The sequence below is a fragment of the Leuciscus leuciscus genome (genome assembly GCF_965113295.1).
Source record: "Leuciscus leuciscus genome assembly, chromosome: 1".
NCBI classification, from domain to species: Eukaryota; Metazoa; Chordata; class Actinopteri; order Cypriniformes; family Leuciscidae; genus Leuciscus; species Leuciscus leuciscus.
In genome coordinates, this window is record NC_138725.1 from 28721358 (window position 1) to 28734022 (window position 12665).

Consider the following 12665-nt stretch of genomic DNA (forward strand, 5'->3'; position numbering starts at 1 on the left):
AAACAACAATGAGAATGTTGAGTAATATGTTTATTATATAGGCTACACAACAAAACATTAAATAAATAATTTGAAACACATGTCAAGGGCTGAGTCCCCCTGCTGGTTAATGATGGTAAATGCACAGCAAAAAAAATAAAATAAAAATAAAATAAAGAAGTAGGCTATAATCAGTATAAATCAGTATTTTATCAGTATAAAATATAAAAGCCTAGTCTTTTAATAATATGTAGCCTAGCAAAATAAGTTTGCAGCAGCATTTTATAGATAGGCCTACTTGTAGTCCACCCATTAACACTGAGCAACTTTACTCACACAATTTAAATTAATAAGTTTATTTGTGCAACCCATCGTCTTCAAACCACTTTCATGTATGGTTATTAATTTGAAGCTTTGTGAAGCAACCTGGATTAGTTATACTTAATGTGTATGTTAATGCCTTTACTCTGTAAAACGCGCTTTTTAAATGGTATCAAATTCATTTAAAAAAAATGTTCAACTTGTTTTTCACTATCAAATGCGATATGGTTGTTTGTTTGGGGAACATGGTCAGTGTCTAAGGATAATATAGGAAGTGATCATTTTCCAGTGATCTGTGAAATTCAAAGTCAAATTCAACTACAAAAATGAAATTATGGAGTAAGACTGACATATAAGAAAGCAGATTGGGAAATATTTCAAATGTTATGTGAAGAACAATTTGATAATCAGTGCTGATGATAGATATGGTAAAGTGGTGAACGGCATCTCAGTTTATCCCACTATTAAATGGTACAAGAAAGAATGTGCCATGGTGGTCAGAGGAATGTCAGAGAAAGCAATAGAGCATTTCAAATGTTAAAAAGAAAGTGAGAACCCCAGAAGTTGTTATAGATTATCAAAGGAAAACAGCTTATGTTAAAGGGGTTATTAAAAATAGAAAAAGGACTGCATGGCAAAATGTCTGCAATACATCAGGGAGGGAAACTGAAATAAATGCAGTCTGGTGTATGATAAAGAAGATGAATGGAACTGACAGCTTCAAACCAATACCTGTAATGGTAGAAAATGAAAAGGTAGTGATTGCAAATAAAGACAAGGCTACAATGTTGGCTCAAACATGTGCTAAGCTCATAGCATTGATACATTCTTAACAAGATGACAACATATTCAGAATATACAGTATATGGGAATACTTGCAAGAGAAATCAAGATTTTAATAGGTATTTGAATGACGAGTTTAATTATTTTTAATTAAAACCAGCTATTAATAACTCAAAAAATACAACACCAGGTGAAGATATGACAAGTTATAAAATCTTAAGGAAATGATCACCAAAAGCATTAAAAGCATTATTGGACTTATATAAGTATATATGGAATGAGGGTATCCTTCCTAAGCAATGGAAAACTGCAATTGTGCTCCCTCTAGCTAAGCCTGGGAAAGATGTAACAACACCTAATAGTTATAGACCCATAACTCTTACCTCTATGTAAAGTAATGGAAAAAAATATTGTGAAGTGACTGAATTTCATCTTGGAAAAAAGGGAAGTGTTTTCAGTGTTTCACGAGTTCACATGTTAAAGAAATCTGTTGTAATATTAAAATGCGTATTTGGCTTGCTGTCCGGGGGGAGGGCTCCGAGCTCGGAATTCAGCCCGACCCCAGAGTACTCCCCCCTATAAATGTATAGATCATAGGTATCTATGAGCAGACCCAGCCGAATGTGAGGTGATGGGGTGGTGGCGGGATGCTGAGAAATGAGTCATGAGACAGGAGGTTAGGGAAGGCTTTATTTATACTGGCTATTTCTTGTGCTGATTGGATGATTACCTGAACATGCTCCTCACGAACTTTGTTAGATAACACTTAATTTCACGAGTTCACATGTTAACGAAATCTGATGTAGTATTAAAATGCGTATTTGGCTTGCTGTCCGGGTGGAGATCTCCGAGCTCGGAATTGATTTTGAGCCCCTGGGACGTGTTTTGCAGTTATTAAGAACTGGTCACATGCGGAGATCCAGATGAGGCGTCTGAGGAGTGGCATTAGCGCAGGTGAGCGAGAACGACCTTTGTTAATACAGTGTACGGTTGCTTCGTTGTCGCAATGGATTTGGATGCTTTTGGTTGACCACTCTTTCCCCCATAGGGAAGCTGCGACGACGATCGGGTAGAGCTCGAAAAGGGCAGAGGAGGCTGAAGACTGGGGTGTGTCTAGGAGCTGAGGGCTAGGAGTCTGTAAACAGTTTGATATCGAGGGGGAGAGAGATAAAGTCGTCGTAAAAAAAAGTTAAGCCGTTCCACTGGTTAAGGAAATTAATCCATAATTTTAACTCGTTTTTGGACTCGTCAGAAAGGATGATCCGATCTTCTAGAGCATGAACGGATGAAGTGAGGGCAGGAAGATGCACGATAAAGTGGCGGCCCTGTGGAATAATGCGTATGGCATAATTTAGGTGGCCCAGCAGCGAGAGAAGTTCGTGTTTTGAACAATCTGTGCTGTCTGTAAAATTGGATGCGATTAAGATGATACGATCGATTTTTTCCTTAGGCAGTGAGGCCTGGAATTTTACTGAGTCCAGATTGATGCCTAGGAACTCCATGGATGTAGTTGGACCCGATGTTTTCTCCTGGGCTAACGGAATCCCTAGCTCGCAGAAAACTTTTTGCACTGTGAGGAGGTGAGCCTCGGGGATGGCGTCGTATGGTGAAATTATAAGGAAATCGTTGAGCAGATGGAGAAGATGAGGAATTGCATAATTATTGGAAAGAATCCAACATATAGCTTCAGAGAGAGTGTCATAGATTTTCGGGCTGCTTCTGCAGCCGAAAGTTAAGCGCACGGCGAAATAATACTTTTTTCCGCCAGTTTACACCGAATAAGTGCCACGAATCAGGGTGGATTGGCATTACTTTGAAAGCAGAGGAGATATCTACTTTTGCAAGCCATGAGCCTCGTCCAGCTATTTTAATCATGGTTATGGCTTGTTCAATGTCGTGATAGTTGAGAGAATATTCTTCGAGAGGGATAAGACTATTGATGCTCGGATATGGAGAATTATGGGGGGCTGAAAGGTCTATTATCAACCGCTTTTTTCCCGAGAATTTCCTGGTAGCCACGCCTATAGGGCTGATGCGAAATTTGTCGAATGATAGCCTCGAATGGGCCTATCATAAAACCGGATTCAATTTCTTTTTAAATTAGTTTATCTACTACTTCAGGCTTCACTAAGGAGGACGGAAGATTAGCGCAGATAATGTTTTGCGTGGGATGACTTTCTATGCCGGGTTTAAAGCCTTGATTGAGACCTGTCAGCAAATAATTTGTGAAGTTGACATCCGGGTGGTGTGATAATTCCTCGGCCAGGCGGAAAACATTCCCAGGAGTCGAGAGATAGTTTTTTGCATTTTTATTAACAGATTTTTTGACTGGGCATACCACGCGGGCGTGGGCACCGCCACAGTAATCACAGACGTGGAGAAAACGACAACGTTGTCTTGGGCATCTCCCTTCATTGAAGTTTCTACAAACTTGTCTGTCGGGTGCCATGTAGGTGCTCTGATCGAACAATCTTCTCTTGCGGGTCGCGGAACGTAACTTGTGGATTTTATGGCATTCTGCTCTGTGCAGGGAGGGATCGATGGATTGATTTGGGGGCATGCCGTGGTGACATGGCTTGTGGATCTGCAGATTGCGCAGGAGATGTTTCTGCACCCAAGGAAGACTCGGTTATGGAGATCAGTGTCCAACGCTCCCCAATAGGGACACTGATTCCATTGGGAAACGCAGACAGAGCATTTTGCGGAAAACAATTAATGGTAAGTATAGAAATGACTACCCCCATAAGACAACGCGAGCTCCGCTATGATAGCAAGATAATCGTTCAGCTCGTGCCGTCTATGGGGGAAAGTCGAGCATATGATTTCTGTATAGCGGCTGAAAGCAATACAGAATTCGGCCAGTGATAATGTACGTGATGTAACCCATGAATAATTCTTTAGAGTGACTGAGATATCGCCACAGTCCACTTGGCGATTGGACTCAACTGGGGGAAACAGGGACAGGAGAGAACCCAAATCTACATCTGCACCTACGAGGATTTGAGCTCTGATGTTGTTTGTCACTGGAGGAGGTTCTGCGGCAACTGCATTCGGAGGGGCTGGTTGAGGAGTGGCTGAGAAGAGAGAGAAAGGAGATCGCACTTGGAGTGGGTTAAAAGGAGGGAAAGTCGGGGCCTTGGCCGTTTGCGGAGGCATCCTCGCGCAGAGATCGGCCCCCGGGATAGATGGAGGAGGAATAGGAAGAGCATAGTGTGGAAGGGGAAGGGGAAGGAAATGCGCCGGCGATTGACCGGCTAACGGAGGCATCCTCACATTAGGGTGAGCACCTGGCGCTTGGGAAGGAGGAAAACTGAAAGAAGTAGAAAGGAAGAAAAACATTTGGGGATCGTGTGTGAAAGTGGAATTGCAGAGATCTGGAGCGTGAGGTACCACGGTGGGAGGGGCTGAGGAGAGGAGTTGACCCGGAAAAGGTTGGCGCCCTTCCGTGACTGGATCCGGGGTGCGGCCCAGGCTAGTGGAAGGTCTGCGACGACGTGGCGCGGGGGCGGGGCCCGGCACTGCGGGTGAGGAAGGTGTAGACGCTGCGGGACGAGCGATCGGGGCCCGGCGGGCCTTGCTCGTTCGAGCCGATGGGATTGGAGCTGAAACAGAAGGGTGAGAAGATTGTAAGGTGACATATAAATTAAACAATTCTGCTTTTTTCATCCTGTGGGCAAAATTTGCATCGGAATTAATTAAGGCCCCTTAACTGTCCACTTCCCTATGGGAGGGATGTTTGGGTGCACTGAAAGGTGGGAAGGTGCGGAGGAAGATGATGAGGAAGATGATGAATTCCTCGCTGGCGGTGGAGAGGGGAGTCTTCGGCATCTCGGAGTATGCGGAGAGGATCTGGAGGGCCGGCGTCCCCTGTTTGAGGATGGAGGCTCGATGTTGTTGTTGGCTGCTGGAGAGGAAAAGGTCGCTGGATCGGTGGTTTGCGATGGAGACACCTCCGTGATGAAAGACTCATCATCGGAGGGGAAGAGCTCTAACTCGGACATGACGGCACGAAGGCGGAGTCCGATGCTGAGAAATTAGTCATGAGACAGGAGGTAAGGGAAGGCTTTATTTATCCTGGCTATTTCTTGTGCTGATTGGATGATTACCTGAACATGCTCCTCCTGAACTTTGTTACATGAAACTTCATTTCAAAGTGGTTTTAGGAAAAGCAGGTTTACAGCAGATGATTTGGTATTGTTTGAAAATTTAAAGCTAAAAAAGCTTTTATAATGAAAGAATACATGATTGCAGTCTTCTTTGACATAGAAAAAGCTTATGACACCTTGATGGAGGGAAGGTTTGCTAATTAAATTGAATCAAATTGGAATCGGTGGAAAATTTTACAACTGGGTTTTAGACTTTTTATTTGAGCGCACTTTCAGGTTAAAGTTGGAGAAGAACTATCGGCTCCGTATAACATTCTGAATGGAACTCCACAGAGTAGTGCAATTAGCACAATATTGTTTAATTTAAATATGTATTTGATAGAGTTTAAAAACAGGAATATGATTAGCTCTTTATGCAGATGACGGAGCAGTGTGGAAAATAGGTCAACATATCAAAAATGTAGTGAAAGGCATACAGGAGTCTGACATTTTCAGTCTCAAAAACACAATTTTGTTATTCACAAAGAACAAAAGGACTGAACATGTAAATCTTAAGTTGTATGATAAAACATTGGAAATAATACCTGTTTTTAAATACCTTTGTTTATGGTTTGATGAAAAATTATCATGGAAAATTCATATTAGTAAAATTGAATCAAAGTGTAAAAAGATCTTAAATTGCATGAGTGTTGCTATTACTATTGTGGAGCTAGCCGTAGTGCATTCCTGCATGTATCAAGCACTGATTCTGTCTTGCTTTGATTATGAGTGCATTGTATTGTATGGTGTGTTTCGTGTGTCACCAATGTGTTGAAGAGTAGAGCCTGATCTTTAGTTCAGGATGAGCAGAGAAACACTGATGAGACACTGTGTGTTGCTTTATTTAACAGACAGTCATTGTATTGCAGGGATGTTTATTACTTTATTTAGTTGATGTTGTTTTAGTTAATTGTTTGAACACAAAATATTTGCAGTTTAATAAATACAGATAAATGCACAGTCTATCATTGTCCCTACACACTTTTATGTGTCTTTGCATTAACAACTTTTGAGTAAAACATCCTTGAGAAATTTAAGGCAATCTTTTTCCGATAATGACATTTTACAGTGTGGATATATTTTCAATGTATGAACAGCGTAAATTCTTTATTTTTTAATATATTGTAATATATTAACACAATATATGAAAACAGTATTTTTCAGTATATTTACACTATTTAATATATTGATCATAAATATATGGAAATATATTTTTGTTCAATAAGGGTACAATGACCCAAATATAATAAATTAATTTAAATGACCATAAATTGCTTTTAAGTTTAAATAATAGTCCTACAAATGTATGTGAGGATGTAACGATGATGCAGAGACTAGAAAACTAGACTTGTGGGTAACACTTTATAATAATGCTCCGTCATTAATAAGTAATTATACTGGAAGTAATGCAGGACTAATGAGTATTACCTCATGGCTACTAATGTTAACTAATCAGTAAGTAATATAGAATTGAGGACTAAGATAGTTAGTAGGTATGATATAATTAGATTATCAATAATTACTTAATGAGATTGGCATCATTAAGAACCAATAGGTTATTATGACAAATTATAAAGAATTACTAATTAATTACTAATCACAACACTAGTGTACACTCAAAAAAAAAATTGTGTCTAGACATAAGATTTATGTATTTGAATTGCATATAAAATTTCCATGCATTTGGATTACATAGTTTTAACATAAACCAATCAATAATCTGAATGTGATTCATATTTTTAAGTCATATATAAATGAAACAGATAAGATTTATGTAATTGTATTAATAAACTGAATGTGATTTATATTTGTCAGTCGTATGTAAATGAAACAGGTAAGATTTATGTAATAGTACACAGAAAAACACCCATGTTAAATTAACACTGCTCAGTGTTCATATGTGTGCACACTACAGAGTTAAAGCGGTCTTGAAGTTAATGAGATAATTAACTGATGATTGAGCATTAATTATGAACACCTGCTGTTAACAAGCAGAATCACTGAAGGAAAGAGAAACACAAGAACTACAACTGACTTCAGACACAGCCTTAGATGAAATCAACTGAAGAGAAAAGAAGACATTAAATCTGTGAAGATCTCAGCAGAGGAGGATTAAACAACTCCACAAACAGCATTACCAGCTTCACTTATTACTAACCAGACTGACTTTATTTCATTTCCGTTTGAATGAAATCAATAGTTGTATTTTAAGGTCACCATGATGGTGGTTAGCGTTTGCTTTAGTTGGGCTCTTGACCCTTGACTCTTTATTATAAAACTTTCTCTGGCTGCTATAATTATGTGTTTATAAAACACGTTTGTTGCAGCGAAAAAGCCAAGAGAAAATGAGATCAGGTGATGTTGGCTGTTTATTGATGAAGGTGTAATCATCATATTGTGGCCTGACTCACTTATCTTTTTCAGTGTCTAATGCTTTGATTATTGGGGTTATGTGATTTTGTTGTATTTATTATAGTAGCTGTGTGACCTGACAGCATTAGATCCAACAGTTAATCAAATAATATAAAGAATTTTAAAAACATTTAGTGCAATTAAACATTCTCTTCTACATTATTACTTAGACATCAAGAATCAGTGTATGACTCTCAACAATGGTGACAATCAATGAAATGCTTCATGCTGCAGTGCATGCTGGGTACCACCAATCAAAACTCACCCATATCTAAAATTAAAGCATTGTGGCATTAATCAATTATGCAGCTGGATTTTTTGTATCTTTTGTCACCATTGTTGAGATTCATATGCTGTTTCTTGATGTCTGTGTGAGTCTAAGTAATGACATAGATCAAAGGTTTTTGTGCACTAACTATAAAAAAAAAAAGTATATTGTTTGATAAACAACACTGTTAAATTTCATGCTGTAAAATCAAATGGCTTCTGTTATGAATAAAACAATATAAAAAAAAATTAAAGCTGCAAGCAGCATTTATCGGGGTTCAAGCAGTTAAGGCCTTTAAGGCCTTTAAGCACAACAGCATCAAAATACATTAAGTTTTATTTAGCAAGCATTTAACAACTGCCATCATAGATGAAAAAGTCAATTTACAGGCAGTTTACCATAGGAAATATATGGTTTTAAAGCGTTTTTACAGTTATAGCACCTTTTTGCCTCAGTCTTCTTACAGTCTTGCCTGATCTCCACCACTTTTATTAGTAGTACTCAAACTGTGCCCATATATGTGTGTCAAATTTGTTGTAAATATGTAATTTTGATAAGGAGTTTAGACAATTATATTCAGTGGCGTAACGAGCCAACACCGGGCCCTTAAGTAGGATTATCAAGGCGGGCCCCTTGATGACGCAATTGATGACATTGATGACACAATGTCCGCGAGTAGGCTACCATGAATAGGGCAGGATATGATCATACACAGTATATAAGAGATGAGATGACTAATAAAATCAGGAGTAGCCTACACTCACCAAAAAAAAACAAAAAAAACACTGGTGACAGCGCACTATAACACATTGTTAGGCCTAGGTCCAAATACATAAAAAAGATGCTCTCTTACATTATAGCGGGATTTTCCGGCCATTCCTATGTGCAACTGCAAAGTTGTCGATTAGATCAGGATTTTGCGCACGGGCCTTCTCAATTGACCCTTCGCAGGGAGTTTGATTGACAGGCGATCTGACTAATCATAATCCGCCATTTTGTCCCACAAAGCAGTCAGGAGAGTTAGTAGATTAACATTGGAGGATTTAAATTTGAAAAACAAAGTGTACTGACGTCTTAGCACTTTAAAACAACATTCTTTTTATGTTCATGCATGTTTATTTTAATGCTATAAATTAACTAGAAGGAAGAGATGATCGGTTCATGATCGGTCTGTTTAAGGAGGTCTTCTGTTCGGTGGAGTCTTTTATTTTGAAATTTATTAATTTGTGTCTTAGTTCTGGCTGCGTTCCATCCTCCTTTAAACATGCCATAGTACAGCCTCTTTTGAAGAAGAAGAACTTAGACCCTCTGGTTTTGTCTAATTTTAGACCCATTTCTAAGCTCCCTTTTATTTCAAAGGTTTTAGAAAGAGCTGTGTTAATTCAGGTCCAAGAATTTTTAAAAACAGCTGATGTTTGTGAACAGTTTCAGTCTGGTTTTAGGTCTCGTCACAGCACGGAGACTGCTCTTTTAAAAGTTTTTAATGATCTGTTCTTACACCTTGATACTGGCAACTGTGCCATTCTAATTCTGCTTGATTTGACTGCAGCCTTCGACACAGTTGATCATAAAATTCTTCTGTGGCGCTTAGAGCACTGTGTTGGCTTAAAAGGCACTGTCCTAAAGTGGTTTGAGTCGTATTTAACAGACAGATCAATTTCTTTACAAATGGGACAGTTTTCCTCCTCAGTGGTGCGGGGTACCGCAGGGGTCAGTTCTGGGTCCACTCCTATTTACCCTGTATATGCTACCATTGGGATTCATATTCAGGAAGCATGGCATCTCCTTCCACTGTTTCGCTGATGATGTGCAGGTGTATCTACCGCTAAAGGTTCCAGCTAAAGAATCTTTGCAGGCCGTGATAAACTGCATGAGCGATGTTAAGACATGGATGGACCTAAACTTTTTAAAACTGAATGAGAATAAAACGGAGGTTGTCTTGTTTGGTCGTCCAGAGTTGGTTCAGGTTCTTACCAGTTCCCTTGGCCAACTAGCACCTCACTTAAGATCCCATGCCAGGAATCTTGGAGTGATTGTCGACAGTGCTTTTAAACTGGATAAGCAGGTCAGTGCTGTGGTTAAGTCTAGCTTTTTTCAGCTTAGACTGATAGCTAAAGTCAAATCGTATCTGAGACAGGCTGACCTAGAAAAAGTTATTCATGTTTTTATCACTTCTCGCCTGGATTACTGTAATTCCTTGTATACAGGCATTGGGAAGTCTGAGCTCTATCGTCTGCAGCTTGTACAATATGCAGCAGCTCATCTCTTAAGCGCCCAGATAGCAACATTGTTTCGGCCCGGATACGGCCCACATCTGGCACTTGTGGAATACGGATCTGGCCCACATGCAGCGTGGAATGACGGCCCTTGTGTGGCCCATTCCTGTTTGCCAGATCTAGGCCAGAAGCAGGCCATAGCAATGCCACATGTCAGCCAAGAGCAAAGAAATAAACCAGAACTGGACCTTATCTGAGCCACAAAATCTGTGTATATTAAATATGGAGTCATCCCAGCCTTAATAAGCCTGTTAACAAGCAGAATCCCTGAAGGAAAGAAGAGAACAGATAAAGAGACAAGCAGAAACACAAGAACTACAACTGACTTCAGACACAGTCTTAGATGAAATCAACTGAAGAGAAAAGAAGACATTAAATCTGTGAAGATCTCAGCAGAGGAGGATTAAACAACTCCACAAACAGCATTACCAGCTTCACTTATTACTAACCAGACTGACTTTATTTCTGTCAGACGTCTACAAAAGTTTTTATTGAGATTTAACAGAGGTTTAACTCTAATGTGTTTCATTTAAAGTCACCATAAGAGTGATTAGTGTTTCCATTAGTTGGGCTCTTAACTCTTAGTATAACTTATGTCTTTTTTGGCTGCTGTGACAGTGTGTTTGTCAAACACATTTGCAGCAGCAAAGAAAGCTAAAGTGAAATGAGTTCAGGTGATGATGGTTTCCTGTTGATGATTTTATATTCATCATGAAATAACCTTTTTCACTGATGTTTTTGGAATCTAACAATTGTGTTGTTGCATTAATAATGTCACCACACAAACCCTGTGTTACTACAGAATGAGATCCAGCAATATCATAAAAAGATAGAATACTTTATCAAACATGAGCACAAAAAAGAAGTTTAATATGACACACACAGACATCAACAATCTGCGTATGAATCTCAACAATGGTGACAATCAAAAGTACTTTGCTGCAATGCATGCTGGGTACCAGCATAGTACAAAATTCCCAGAATGCACTGCAACGTGAATAAATTATGCAGCTGAATTGTCCTATAATTTTGTTTGATTCTAAATATTTGCTTTTATCTTTTGCTGTTGTTTTTGTTGTGAATTAATAGCTTTTCAGTGATGTTCTGAATTTATCTGTTTATCTAAATATTTGTGATTGTCACCATTGTTGAGATTCATACGCTGATTGTTGATATCTGTGTGTGTCAGCATAAGCTAATCTTTTGATCTGATTGTTTGTTAAAAGCTTTAAACTGATTGTTATAATATTGCTAGATCTCATTATGAAGTAACACAGGGTTTGTGATGTGACAATATTAATGGATCAACACAATTGTTAGAGTCCAAAATCATCAGTGAATCAGTCTATTTCATGATGATTATAAAATCATCAACAGGTAACCATGATCACCTGATCTCGGTTCACTTTAGCTTTCTTTGCTGCTGCAAATGTGTTTGACACACACACTGTCACAGTGGCCAAAAAAGACATAAGTTATACTAAGAGTTAAGAGCCCAACTAATGGAAACACTAGTCACTCTTATGGTGACTTCAAATGAAACACATTAGAGTTAAACCTCTGTTCATTCTCAATAAAAACTTTTGTAGACGTCTGACAGAAATAAAGTCAGTCTGGTTAGTAATAAGTGAAGCTGGTAATGCTGTTTGTGGAGTTGTTTAATCCTCCTCTGCTGAGATCTTCACAGATTTAATGTCTTCTTTTCTCTTCAGTTGATTTCATCTAAGACTGTGTCTGAAGTCAGTTGTAGTTATTGTGTTTCTGCTTGTCTCTTTTTCTGTTCTCTTCTTTCCTTCAGGGATTCTGCTTGTTAACAGGCTTATTAAGGCTGAGATGACTCCATATTTAATTAATATACACAGACTTTGTGGCTCAGATAAGGTCCAGTTCTGGTTTATTTCTTTGCTCTTGGCTGACATGTGGCATTGCTATGGCCTGCTTCTGGCCCAGATCTGGCAAACAGGAATGGGCCACACAAGGGCCGTCATTCCACGCTGCATGTGGGCCAGATCCGTATTCCACAAGTGCCAGATGTGGGCCGGATCTGGGCCGAAACAATGTTGCTATCTGGGCGGCAGGAAGAAGCGGGAGCACATTACTCCAGTTCTCTCATCGCTTCACTGGCTTCCAGTAAAGTATCGGATTGATTTTAAGGTTAGTTTATTTGTTTTTAAATGTATCAATGGGCTAGCCCCAGAGTACCTTACAGACCTTGTCAGGTTGCATAGGCCCTCCAGAGACCTCCGTTCAGCCAGCCTGATGGTCCTGGAGGTTCCTAGATCGAAACTGAGATCCAGTGGTGATCGAGCCTTTTCAGTGGCAGCTCCCACTCTCTGGAACTCACTGCCCGTAGCTGTGCGGACTGCTGGTAGCCTGTCCACTTTTAAATCATTGCTGAAGACTTATTTGTTTGAAGTAGCTTTTGGCACAGGGGAGCCGCCTTGATGAATGTGTTGTCTTCTATGTGTATCTTTTATTCTT

At 39.3% G+C, this 12665-nt stretch overlaps 3 long non-coding RNA genes across 3 annotated transcripts in view; 2 read left to right on the forward strand and 1 right to left on the reverse strand.

Moving 5' to 3' along the window:
• The window catches only part of LOC309503446, a 411057-nt gene that overhangs the window by 63145 nt on the left and 335247 nt on the right, over window positions 1-12665 (forward strand). The window lies entirely within an intron of this gene.
• Window positions 1-12665, forward strand: part of LOC309503749 — a 155199-nt gene that overhangs the window by 60028 nt on the left and 82506 nt on the right. The window lies entirely within an intron of this gene.
• Window positions 11194-12665, reverse strand: part of LOC309503689 — an 86832-nt gene continuing 85360 nt past the window's right edge. Inside the window, exon 3 of the long non-coding RNA XR_014207820.1 lies at window positions 11194-11817. This is a non-coding gene — a long non-coding RNA (uncharacterized lncRNA). The remainder of the gene's footprint in view (window positions 11818-12665) is intronic.